This window comes from Lygodium microphyllum, chromosome 8 (genome assembly GCF_053477565.2).
Source record: "Lygodium microphyllum isolate KBCC chromosome 8, Lygodium_microphyllum_v1.1.10, whole genome shotgun sequence".
Lineage (NCBI taxonomy): Eukaryota > Viridiplantae > Streptophyta > Polypodiopsida > Schizaeales > Lygodiaceae > Lygodium > Lygodium microphyllum.
Genome location: NC_141142.1, coordinates 70,282,362 through 70,296,145, shown reverse-complemented (window position 1 = coordinate 70,296,145; position 13,784 = coordinate 70,282,362). Strand labels below are relative to the sequence as shown.

At 42.9% G+C, this 13,784-nt stretch overlaps 1 pseudogene; it reads left to right on the top strand.

Annotated features, from left to right (window-relative positions):
* The first annotated feature begins 3,671 nt into the window (after positions 1-3,671).
* On the top strand, positions 3,672-12,440 carry LOC148032437 (vesicle-associated membrane protein 711 pseudogene; annotated as a pseudogene).
* The last annotated feature ends 1,344 nt before the right edge of the window (positions 12,441-13,784 follow it).

The following is a 13,784-nucleotide window of genomic DNA, read 5'->3' as shown; positions in this document are numbered from 1 at the left end:
AGAGAAGGTTGGGTAGGCTATCGATTATAGCAAGTGCCCAAAATTTCCAAGGAGCTTTGATGCCGAAAGAAATTGTGGCATGGTGATGATAAGAAGAGGAGAAGAAACTCGTCAAGTAGAGGTGGAGTGGAGCCCTAGGACAGTGGAGAAGACCCTGGGCTTAGCCACAGCAGCAGTACTGAGAAATGCCCACGGAAGGATGTGTATAATATGCCAGGGGTGAGCCATCCCCAATCCAAGAACAAGAGGGAGACAAAGCCATAAGGAACATCAGGACAACGTGGAGAGAGTTACTAATGAAAGGGAGAATGACCAACCATCTCAACAAGAAGAGAGTGAGAGGACAATTCATGAACAGTAAGGCTCAAAAATTGTCAAGTCAAGTGGAAAGGAAAGATCACACTCTCAAAATCCCCATAAGAAGAACTCGATCCACCTCCAAAGAAAACAAAGAGCTACAAAGGGTGGAGGAGGAATTGAGGAGATTAGGAGAAGAGTGCAAGAAAAATCTAGAAGAGGAGAAGAACGACTAAGGCAAAAGGGAGGAGGAGATTACTCTAATGAAGATGGAATCAAAGATTTAGCTTACAAACTGGCACATCACTGTAACATGGACTCCATGCTATGACACCTAAGCCTAACACTAACTTAGGAGTAGAGGAGCAATATGGTCCTCTAATCCCAACTAGCTGAACCTCACAAGAACTCTCCTTGCTAGGGGTTTTGGGAGCCAAAACAGCAAATGCAGCCACCTCAACAAGAGCCACTAGAGTTGGTCCATGAAGAAGGGCGTAACTCTAAATCAGATCAACGAAAGAAAGAATGAGTATAGGAACCAAGCCCCCTTCGTGGCCACAACAAGTACAGTCAAAAGAGAAAAGGGCTCCATGCCAAGCCATGCATTCCTTGGGTAAATCTCTCAGGCCCCCTCGGAATATAACTACTATAGAGCATCAGGATGATGTTTAGCATGCCCCCTCCCAATGCATCTCCAAAACAAAAAGGATATTTTTGTTAAAGAAAAAAAAAGAGAAAGCAAAAACAAACAAAGACTCCCACAAAGAAAAATAAAAGAAATAATGAGCTTTTTCATGTATATATCAGAGTGCCATAAACACTACACCTAGGGTCCTCAGGTTAGGCATGTCCGGTGGCCTTGGTCAGCCGGCTCTGTGCCTAACCCCCTAGCTCTTCCTATCCCCCAATTTCACACTTAGGGCACATCAAGGGCAGGATACACCTAGGGATTTTGTGCTCACCTATGGTTAGATCCGTCTCCCTAAGTGACACCCACAGCACCTCCCCTGTACATAAACTAGATCCTCAAGTGTGGGATGACACCAAAGGCTTCCCTGATGTCAACCCAACTCCCAATTTCACTAGCATGAACACCATGCAAAGTGAGATAGAGCGACCCTCAGATAGTGCACTTCCTTTTTCTTTTTTTCGATATACTCAACAATGGTGATTAACCATCGACATTGAAGGTCCCCCATTACTTGATCAAACCTAATCATGGCCTTTGCAATTTAATCTCACCATCAATGAGCTCAATTATCCTACATCCTATTGACCAAAGCACAAATAATGTCTCAAGAAGCCTTCATGTGTACTTCTCCTCAACATCAACAATTTGTTCCACCCCATTGAACCCTTGTTTCATCTACACATTGCTACAAGGAACCAGACCGCAATCTCCTAACTACATACTATCTAAGTATGCATATGCATTCACATAATATCTGCACCACAATCTATAGCAGTTTGGGTCCTCAAGTGCAGGACAATACTCTTAGCTTGCTTAGAGTTCAGACTTGTCTCCTAAACTAATCAAACTACATCTTGTGTACAATAAGAAGACTAGCACTACCCCCATGGAGAGACCACATATGAGAGGTTTTCAAATACAGGCATTGAAGACTCCAACGAAAGTGTCGTCAACCCTTCATCAACACTCAACTCTAAATTATTATCCTTTATCATCATGCAAGCCCACCAAAGAATCGTCACACGCAGAATCCCTAGAACACCAACACCTATGACAGCCATGAGTGCAACTCCCAACAAAGAACAACCCTATCTCCAACTACAACAACCCTATCACCATCCAATCCTACCACCAAAGTATCACCAACGACCTTCATCTGCACCACCACCACAACTCCTCCAATGCAAACCACAGCACTCCCTTTCAACCATGTCTTTGGTGTATACCAAAGCCTGCTACCTATGATGATGAGTGCCATGGGACTGGCACTCGCTTGGGAGGGGCTAATGTTAACCCTCAAACAAACAAGGTGGAAAATCTAGAAAATCTAAAGTGGAAGACAAGGCCAAGGCAAAAGTGAAATGGAAGACAAAAATGCACCGAGAAAAATATGGAACATAAGAAGTGCAGAAAAGTCCTAAATCAAGGAGAAAGGTGCACAAGAAGAAGCACAAGTCGATACTTTTGTAAAAGAGCGCAAGGCGCACCATGATTTATCTTAAGAGCACTGGCTGTGCAAATTGTAAAGGTAGATGGGCGGTAGAAAGGAAGCTAGGAAGATAAAAGGACAATGGGAAAATGGCCTAGGCCACGGCCGACCATGTAAAAAAGGGGATAAGGGAATGACCGCCCAAAAAGGATTTAGGGTTTTGTATATAAAGTTGAAAAGTGAATGAGAAGCTCATTCTTGTGTGTGGCCAAAAGTAGCTCTCTTCTTCTTCTTCTTCTTCTTCTTCTTGCTTGAGCTTGTGCTCGAGAGAGGGGGTGTGAGAGTGTGAGGGAGTGAGGGTGTGAGGGTCAGGGACCATGGTGGAGAAGCTCTCCATCTTCTCATCTCTTCTTCTCTTCTATTCTCTTCTCTTGCTCCGGCAATGGAGCTTGGAGCTTGGAGCGTGGAGCTTGAGGATAAAGCTTGCACTTGGATCGTGGAGCTATTGGAGTGCTCGAGAGAGGAGGCAACTCGATCGGGCATGGAGGTAAGCTCACTACACTCGTAGAGATGGATAGCGCGTCAGCTATGTGAGAGGTAGCCTTTAGTACTCGGCTTGGAATGCTTGAACAATAAGCAGTTCGTGGGTCTTGGCAGTTGCGCCTCTACATGAGTCCAAGCTTCCATCTTGGAACCTAATTCACTTGTGTAACAGGTCAAGTCTTTGTCTATGTCATCATGATCTCAATCTTCATCTTCCATTTGCCATAGCCATGCTCTAGATCCCGCATCTTTTAACAAGGTATTAGAGCACATCTGAGCATGGCTTAGCATGTTTTAGGTCTCTCTCTCTCTCTCTCTCTCTCTCTCTCTCTCTCTCTCTCTCTCTCTCTCTCTCTCTCTCTCTCTCTCTCTCTCTCACTCTCAGGCCTGCTTGTTTTTATGCCCCTTCCTCTCCATTGTTAAGGTTTTCACCACCGCCATAGCTCTCCTTCCAACTAGCGCTAGCAACTTCTCAAGCGCTTTAAGCTTGCTTCCTCAACGACCTTTTGCTCGCTTTGTTTTTTTTCATAGTCTTTTCCTCATTATTTTCGTCGCTTGCCATCACCAGCATAATTACTGTCTTCGATCTCTACAAAAAGGAGGTCCTTATTGCATCACCGATGGACGAGCATCGGTTTGAAGATTGGACAAAACTGTAATATCTCTCTACCATCGCCTCCAAGGATCAGTGCAATAGCTTTGGAATTGAGGTCAATGGTGATCCGCTACTCCATGGTTGTACGAGGCCCTGTTGTGCTTGCTGAATACAGTGCAACCCCCTCGAATGCCAATACTGTGGCTAGGCAGATTCTTAAGAAGATACCTGGAGTCGTAGATAGCCATGTCTCTTTCTCGTAGGATTGGTACATATTTCATGTGATGAAGGCAAAAGGATTAACATTCCTATGCATGGCAAATGACACATTTGGAAGACGCATTCCTTTTGCTTTTTTGGAAGATGTGCATTCACGATTCATGAAAGCATATGGGCGAACTACATCAACAGCACTTGCCTATGCTATGAATGATGAGTTCTCAAGAGTCCTGAATCAACAAATGGATTATTTCTCGAATGATCCGAATGCAAATAGAATAAACCAGATGAAAGGGAAAATTAGTCAAGTTTGAAATGTCATGATAGAAAATATTGACAAGGTACTGGAGCGAGGTGATAGGTTGGAACTACTTGTTGATAAAACATCACATGTTCAAGATAGAGCATTTCGCTTTAGGAAACAAACTCGCTAGTTATGAAGTGCAATGTGGTGGAGGAATGTCAAACTTGGGTTTGCCTTGGTCATTCTGCTTTTGATAGTCATCTATGTTGTTCTAGCTATTGTTTGTCGTGGTGCTACCTTGGATATGAAGACTAATTCAACTAATGCAAGCAAAGTCAATGTTAAAGAAGACCAGGAGAACCTAGAAGAAGAGGACCAAAAGATCAAAGAGGTGGACACTGAAGCTACAAGCAAAGTGAAGAACAAATACAAGATCAAAAAGAGCAAGCAAGACTACACCGACAAGAAGACCTACAATGAATTAAAGATCTATGTCAAAAGAAATACTAAAAACTGCAAGGGCCTAACGGTCCTTGACCCAAATTTTTACTAGATTTTTTCAGCCTTGTAATGCCTAGCCCAAATGTCTTTATCATAAGCTTGTAAACTCCTCATGTAGCCTTGTACTACATCCTATATACACTTTATGAGGCCCCTATTACAACCTCTAGATGTCCATCATGTTTGTGGTACCCACACTTAGCATGTTTTGCGATAGCCTCTGGTGTTTTGCTATGTTTATGGTGTGCCCACACTTTGCAGGTGTTGCTCTCACTAAAGCCTCTACACATTTTGTACTTTCTGGTTGTGATTGAGAAGGGGTGTTGAGATATTTGCAATCACACCTAAATGTAGCCTCTTTGTATGAGGTAGTTTAGGCTTAGGACATGCAGGCAAACTAATTCCCATATGCACAAAGAGGGGAAAAATGCTACCCATCCAGCAACTATAAAGCATTGTACTTGACTACCACTTTTTCATATATATGATTAATGCAATATCATGATGCTTTACCATTTTAGTTAGTGTCTTGATCATTGTCGGTCTTATACACAAGATTGTGTTTATGAGTCCAAGCTTCCAGCTTGGAACCTAATTCACTTGTGTAAAAGATCAAGTCTTTGTCTATGTCATCATGATCTCAATCTTCATCTTCCATCCGTCGTAGCCATGCTCTAGATCCCACATCTTTTGACAAATTGAACATTGGGAATCGAAACCAAAATCTGATTGGACACCAAAATTTAGATTAGACACCAAAATCGAATACCCAATTTTGGGAATTTTATAGAAACTGTCAAAATCGAACAGATGCAGAGAACACAAATTTTGACTTGCTCTGATGGCCTGATCAAATCTAGATAGGGACCAAACCCTAGCCATAGGAGACCCCAGTGCGCTCCCACGCAAGTAGATAGGACAAAGAGCAAATCCTCCTAAAGACTTGGCACTTGGCAGTCTAGGAGTTACTACAACCGCTAACCACACTCAATAGGAAGCTTGAGCAAACTAAGAGGGTGGCCACAATCTGTACCTTAGATCCACATTAGGCTGAAATTGAACGAAGGGGAAAGCGAGACTTGCATTAAATTTGCTACATTTGCACGTCATAATATTTAATCACTTGAAATGCATATGCAAAGTTGAAAACTTAATTTCATATGGTGCACAGTCAATAGCACTATTCACAAAAGGAACAACACCATTAGGGACTCGACGTTGCCTGACCTGATTAACCTAGTCGACACCTTAGTGGCTTAGAAAACAGTCGAAATGTCTAGTCCTAGCACCAATCATGAAAATTATGAGCTTGATGTGGGATATTTCCCAATTGATATGCAATAGATGATCAATTGATATGACTTGCAAACTAAGATGGAGCATCACGGTAGGCTATCTGAGGACATCATAGCTGACCTTGAGGGAGAGTGGAAATTAGCAAGGAAAGCACTGCAAGGCAAATTGCTTACGATTAGGAACAACGAGCTCAAAGGCTAAGGTAGGAGATAGAAATGTGAGAGGTTCAATGCATCTTAGTGCTTGCTAACCGAAATAGGACAGGACCCAATGTAGAGAGAAAGAGAGTGCTAGAAGTTGACCTTACAATGAGTGGGCTTCTCATGAAGCGACTCTTAGATCACATGACTACAGAGCAGAGCGGAGCGGCCCTAGCAACTTTGTTGCTAGCGGGACTAGGCATCACTTCAAATTAGAAGAGCCAAACGAATATACCCATAGTTGCTAAGAAACTCGATAAGTATCAGCCCGATAATGACCCATATAGCTTCGTAGAGCAATTCAAGTAGGTATGTGACGCAAACGACCTGATGGACTTGCTTAACATGTGTAAGATTTTGGTCTCTGCCTTAGGGATAAAAGGTGGACATAGTACACTAGTCTAGACAATGCCAAATGCAACAACTTCAACAATCTCAGGAGTCTCTTCATCAAGAGATTCTTTGAGGTAGGGTACTTGGATAACCTTATTGTCCAACTAATGAACGCCAATCAAAAAGACAAGGAGGATATTCGAGATTATGTCACCCACTGTTTAGCAAGAGATCTAGCTAGAGTAACCAAGAGAAAGGAAAGAGTGTTGAATCCAGCCAAGAGTTGGTGGACGTAAAGCTAGAGCTGGCCAAGCTCCAAGAGCTGATAAGAAGACCTACTTGACCTCACATGTAAATGCATGCATTGTGAAGGAAACCACCTCCCGGTTGAGTGCACGGATCCTACATCCAGACCTTGTGCCAACTATGATAGGTTTGGCCATGATGATATGCATTGCCATTTACTAAGGAGATTACCATACCCATAGCCATATAGCCAGCCATACTACTTGGGAAATAGACCACTTCACTTTGGAAGGGGAGCTCCATTAGCTCTCCCAGTGCCTAATAATGCCAACCTAGTTGTTCCTAGGATGGACATTAATTCTATAGGCATACCTAGACCACTTGGACCCTTTGTGACCCATCCACTGAGCAACGCCCCAATACACTATGTAGAGGAGCCAAATGAGGATGACACATATGTAAACCCTTACATCTCTTACAACAAAGAGGAAAATCCCATTCTAATGGATTTTAGAACAATACCGGTGATGGTGTTAGGTCAGAGAAGGGGTAGAGGCCTAGAAGGGCAAAACCAAGAACCAATCACATGCAACTTGCAACCACCCAAGGCACATCTCATCTCACTACCCTGAACGAGAGCAAGCCAATCAACCTGAGATGCCTTGACTATGGAATCACTCATTTGTATGTCAAATGCCCTAGGCAAAAACCATCCACTAGCTTGGTTATCATGCCATCTGTACCCTTAGGATTGTTTGGAGTCAAAAACTTGATAGTGAGGCCACTCCCATCTCATTGAATGTCATGACTAGAGCATAAACAAAGCAGGCTAGCATTTCATTGCTAGGACCTAGGAATCTAGATGCATCCTCAATGGGAAAGAAGGCTTGTCAAAGGAAAAAAAAGAGGATTGCTACCAAAATAAAACTAAAAATGAACAGTGCGACCACGCTAATGATAGGGAAGCGAGTCATAAATGCAAAGGTTGAGACTTCAGCACGCCTAAGATAGTACCAGCTCACTTTGGAAGGGGAGCTCCATTAGCTCTTCCAGTGCCTAATGATTCCAACCTAGTTGGTCCTAGGATGGACATTAATTCCACAAGCATACCTAGACCACTTGGACCCTTTGTGACCCATCCACTGAGCAACACCCCGATACACTATATGTAGAGGAGCCAAATGAGGATGACACATATGTAAACCCTTATGTCTCTTACAACAAAGAGGGAAATCCCATTCTAATGGATTTTAGAACAGTACTGGTGATGGCGTTAGGTCAGAGAAGGGGTAGAGGCCTAGAAGGGCAAAACCAAGAACCAATCGCATGCAACTTGTAGCCACCCAAGGCACATCTCATCTCGCTACCCTGAACAAGAGCAAGCCAATCAACCTGAGATGCCTTGACTATGGAATCACTCATTTGTATGTCAAATGCCCTAGGCAAAAACCATCCATTATCTTGGTTATCATGCCATCTGTACCCTTAAGATTGTTTGGAGTCAAAACACTTGATAGCAAGGCCACTCCCATCTCATTAAATGTCATAACTAGAGCATAAATGAAGCAAGTTAGCATTTCATTACTAGGACCTAGAAATTTGGATGCATCCTCAATGGGAAAGAAGACTCGTCGAAGGAAAAAAAAAGAGGATTGATGCCAAAATAAAACTAAAAACGAACAGTGCGACCACGCTAATGATAGGGAAGCGAGTCATAAATTCAAAGGTTGAGACTTCAGCACACCCAAGATAGTAGAGAAGTGGAGTGCCAAATTTGGAGAATATCCCAATCCAAGGCACCAATTTGAAGTGGTTGACAAGGTTAAGTAGTGGGTGAGAGAAGCCCAAGAGCATCTAAAGGATGCCAAGCCCATCCTAGAAGACGAGATTGATGAACTCTCCAGTGTGAGCATGCATGTCTCACCAATACGGATGGAATCAAGAGATGCATCTGCACCTCATGCAGCACCATGAAGACAAGGCCTAGATGCCATAGGTAGGTGAATTGCCTAAGATTAGTGGAAAAAGAGCATAGGGCATGATGAAAGGCAAGCAGCTAGCAGTCTGCTTACAACATTGATATTGACCCCGTAACTTTGCCGATGGGGGATCTGCTTAGGCAAAGTCCCCAGTTATGGCAAGAGTTAAATCAGTGGATGGAGGAATCTAATGAGTCAAGAGCAGCCGACTTGCATGAACACGACGTAGCCACTCAGATACCTAGCCTAACACTGAACTCAGTGCCTAAGTCCTTATATGTAAATGCTTTTTGGGAGGGCATAAAGATGCACATAGTCTTGCCAATGATAGCACTAAGAGATCTCACAAGAAAGGGGATCATAGACATAGGAGCAGGAGTTAGTGTGCTTAGCCATGCAATCATATAGGCTTGGGGTAACCCTCCGATGTGGAGATAGCTAGGTTTAATGTCACACCAGCTAATGGCATGAAAGTTAAACCATTTGGAGTATTGAAGGTTTGGTCGTTGAAAATAGTAGGTGTCCAATTCTCAGTGAACTTCATAGTCATAAAGGGAGTAAACTACGATATTGTGCTAGGCCGACCCTAGATGAGGAACGTATGAGTAATTGAAGACTGGGGTAATGGTCTTATATTCCTAGGTAACACATTGGAGGAGGTAGTAAGAGTTGCGGAGGTCTTGTTTTTGCACGTGTGGGTTACGGATTAAACTGTCGGCAATGACAATGCGGAAGATAACCTTGCACAGGTTTTACGCGGAAGACAAAGTTGGTCGGCTTAGATGCCATCTCATCTATCTTGAAGGGAGACTCACAAGCCAGAAACTCTTACGAAACACTAACAAAGTATATCACCTACCCTAAGGATAAGTGGTATTGGATGCACATGCTAGCCACCATCAACCTACCATTCTCAAATGATGAAGAGAATTATAAATAAGATGCAAGGACATCCAGTGAGTCCCATAGAGCCATCGCACCTTAGCTGCCAAAGCGAAAGACCCTACCATCAGTGCCATTTTGTATGATGGCCAAAAGCCCTAGCAAACAAACCAATACCTACTTCTTTCCACGTTTTGTCTAACAGACTTGAGCTCCAAGGGATCCTTGAGTATTTGACAAGAGAGCTAGCTAGTCCACGGATAAGAATAGAGGCCTAGACAATGACAAGTAGTTAGAATGTAGCGATTTGGATGATGAGTACAAAGATTGCTACTCTGCGAATGAGAAATGTGAAGAGTCTAAGATGATAGAGTATGATGCAGATAGCAGAGTGATTGAACAAATAAGAGTTGGACTCCTGTCATGAAGGAGACCTAAAAGAGAGAGAGAGAGAGAGAGAGAGAAGGAAGAAGACTGCAGAAGAGAAAGAAGAAGAGAGCAAAGGAGAGAGAAAGACTAGGAGAAGAGAGAGAAAGATATGAAAAGAGAGAGAAAGAGAGAGAGAGAGGGGAAGCCATGGGAGCTGAAGGTGAAGGTGAGGAGACATATTTGTATTTATCAAATGGTACCCTAATCAGGTCCTTGTACACCTTAAATACCCCATCAGTGTAACCGGGTATTCACATGTGCTAACCTCGTGTTAACCCCGTGTAAGACCCTCTAATCCCATTATTTACATTCCATCTCGACCCGGAAGGTTTTTGCACTCAAAAGCAAAAAGAGGACATATTGGTATGGCTGCGTGGAAGGGGGGGTGAAATCTTGTGGAACGGTGGCCTATGAGCATGTATGCAGTGTGAGAATGAGGGAAGATGGTAACTCAGTACAAGGATAGGCACCAATTCCAAACAAAAAGGGCTGGACAACACTGGATAGCATGTTGTCCCGAATAGGCCTGCAGTGGAAAATTGATCATAACTTGCCATGGGCAACTCCAAACAAGATGTTCCGCATGTCAAAACAGAGCTTGTTGAGCATACTTTCAGCCCAGGTAGTTCATGCATGGGTGCAATTAATGCAGGCCCAAAACTATTTGAAAACAGATGGCTATCTACTACAAAACAGGCCCAAATCGAGTTGTCCTTCAGCCAAGGTTGCCAGCTCAAGATGAGGGGACTGCACGAGGAGTGCTGATGTAGATAGAGTTTTTTTTTAAACCCTGAGATCAAATGGATAACTTGCATGGTAAGCATCACTAGCATACAGGTCATCCATGCAAGTGTGGGTTTCTGCACTACCACCGAGGTCAAATGGAAAGTGGTTATCCTTTCCATGCATTGGATTACCATCCACAAGTAAAGGTAGAATGGTCAGTACCACCAGTAGTTGCATCGAGTCTACCATAAGTATCATATGATTAAGCTCGGTCTACGCTTGGATGCTGTCAATAACACATGGGGTTGCATAAGCTAAAAAGTGTACCGCATCAACCCTTATATGTGACATGTGTACAAACTGAAGGGTTTCCTGAAAGGACATGTTTTCTTGATCCGTAATATGAGCATGATCTTTAAGATCTACATGATCTTCGTTCTTGAATGAAAGTTCATCTTACTTTGGACCCTCATCAAAATGGTCTTTAGCAAGATCTGTCCTATCCTTGGCATAATGATATTCGAATACAAATAGGAGTTTTGCGTTCTGTGCTCTACATTTATCTCGATGATCACAAGATATCGGCTTAGCACATTGATAGCATAAGCCCACAGCATGCAGTTCCCGTATCGTATCACTAGTAAGGTGTCTAATGCGTTTAGCCTTAGATAAAGTGTTGGACAACTCAGGGACACCTAAGAGGCCCACTGTTGATCACTTGAGCTGCATGCCTGCCAAGATAGGTGCATTTTCCTCAATCTCACCATCAGACCCTTCCAGGTTCATTAAGACTTTGACTTGGTGACCATCTGTACTACCTGAAAACTGGCAAGTATCAGAAGGTGTAAAAGTTCTGTCCCTGAAGCACCAGATAGTAGTAAACCCTCTGTCCCCAAATCTGGCCAATGCTACTGCAGAAATCTACTCTTGCTTGAGTTCATAGATAGGGTTACCAGCGTCAACTTGCTATTTGATGAAGGTAAGCATTCAGGCTCTTACTTGTTGTTACCCCTAATTATTGTGTCAAAGGCCTTATCACTAGCTGGTGCGAGCTGCATTATGTACCTATTCCAAATCCTGATACATTTCTGATACATTATGTTTAGTAGAAAGCTTCTACCAAGCTGCTGATGTTAGTGACAAACAAACTCATCATCTTGGAGTGGCAATGTATGGCAGGGACCTAGCCACCTCAATTAAAGTGTAATACAGAAACACAGAGTTTGGCTGTGGATAAAGCATTAGTAGTTATTGGACCACCTCTTGATTCCAAACATCAACAAATTGTAAACTTAGCTAATAGAGCAGGAAACAACAGTAGTCTAGCTCCACAACTTGTTGAGCTTGCTTGCAAGCAATCAAATCATACTTCTTTGGTTGGGTCACTTTAGATTAATTGTAGCACAGAAACAAAAAAAGTGGGTATAGAAAAAATGCCTAATGATTGTTGGAGAACCTGGCAAGGAAGCATCTACACATAAACACAATTTTGTTTTAGACAACATGTCAGGAAGCACCAGTATGCCACTTGTGCAGCTTGCTTCTAACCAATCTGGTGCAATTTAGAAACTTGCAGATAATGGTGATGTTTAAAAAATTGAAGATATTCCTACAGATAATGGTGATGTTCAAATCATTGAAGATACTCCGAAGATTGCAGAAAGCAACTGTGATGTGCAGATTTCAAGACTGGTTGATGGGAAGAGAAAGGAACAAGGAGAGCCAAAGAATGAAGAGGATCTCAAAGAAATGAGGGATGAAAAGTCATCCTGTAGTCCTCCCCCTCTGAGAATTCGATTGAGTGGTTTTGTGCCACACAAAGGAGGTTAGCACCTACACCTGAGTCAACCCTGAAGCAACCCCTTGTACATAGTCGTGGATCTCCTATCTCCCTAAGTATGCTCCAGTCCTAAGATTTGCACTATTTATTCTTGTTTTACAGTCCCAAAGGCTCACAATAGGAGATGGTGATGACTGATACGGAGCCTCCAACACCACTCTTGTCAAAGCATCCTATGAGTAGTGTTCCTCACCTTAATGAATTCAGTGCATCGGCAGAGAATGTGATCATAGATTGTGGCAGGATTTCAGAGTCATCATCTCTTATTACAAAATTGGGCCTTTCTAGGAGCATCAAACTCCAGCCAATCCTGAAACTATTGAGGGCATGCTTCAGAGGTGAGGTGATCTTTTGAGGCTACTTGATGTTTTGGCTGATGAGAGAGTTTTGCCTACCACATATGGAGAGCTTTGCCCTCCTCTTGGCACTCACCGCCTGAAGATTATAGAGTTTCAAACCAACAGTGAAGGAGCTAGAAAAGACTTGATTCAGCTTGGTGCATTTTTTACAGTTCTTGTAAACCCTTTGTAAAAGATTTGATTAAGCTTGGTGCATTTTTTACAGTTTTGCTAAGCCCCTTGTAGACCAAGATTGCAATCTGGCTGCAAGGATTCTGGAAGCAGACAAGAATCCTTTGTCCCTTAGCTCAAAAAGCAAGCGGACCGTGCCTGCACTTGGTAAAGGCCCTTCCACCTTTGGAAATTCAAACCTAATAATGCCCTCTCTTCATGCTAGAATAGTTTTGATCTCAAGCTTTCAGCCCCACGTATTGCTGCAAATTGGGAAGGTAAAGCATATAGAGATCCACAAGCTATTCTTAGCTCAAGAGCTCCTCATATAGCTAGAGTAAAGCCTCAAAAGGCTTATCATATTCCATTTTTCCCTACATGTATCGCACCCTGTGTTGATGGGCTGGAAAATGCAAACTCAAGGGTACTTACTGCTGAGGGCCACGTGGAAAAAACAAGATAAAGTGGTGCTCAAAATGGAGCTCAAGGTCAAGGTAATCAAGTTACACAAGCCTTAGAAGCCATGGCAAGTCCAGGTGTGAGCTATGATGATCCTTGGCTGCATATTTTCATGGAAGCCCAAAAGAGAAAGCTTGAAAAGAAGAAGAAGAGTCCTTTTTGAAAAATAACCCTAGCTTCAGCCTTCACTCACTACTATTATCTCTCTTTTCACCAAAATACCTTCAAAATTGGCTTGGGGTTGAAAAACGAGCTGCCATCTTTGTCTTTTGACCTCCAAATTCAGTCAAGCCTCCTGCCATAGTTGTGTAAAATCCCAAGAAAGTTGCCATCTCTATAGTACTCCCTAACTCCTGTTGTCTTCAA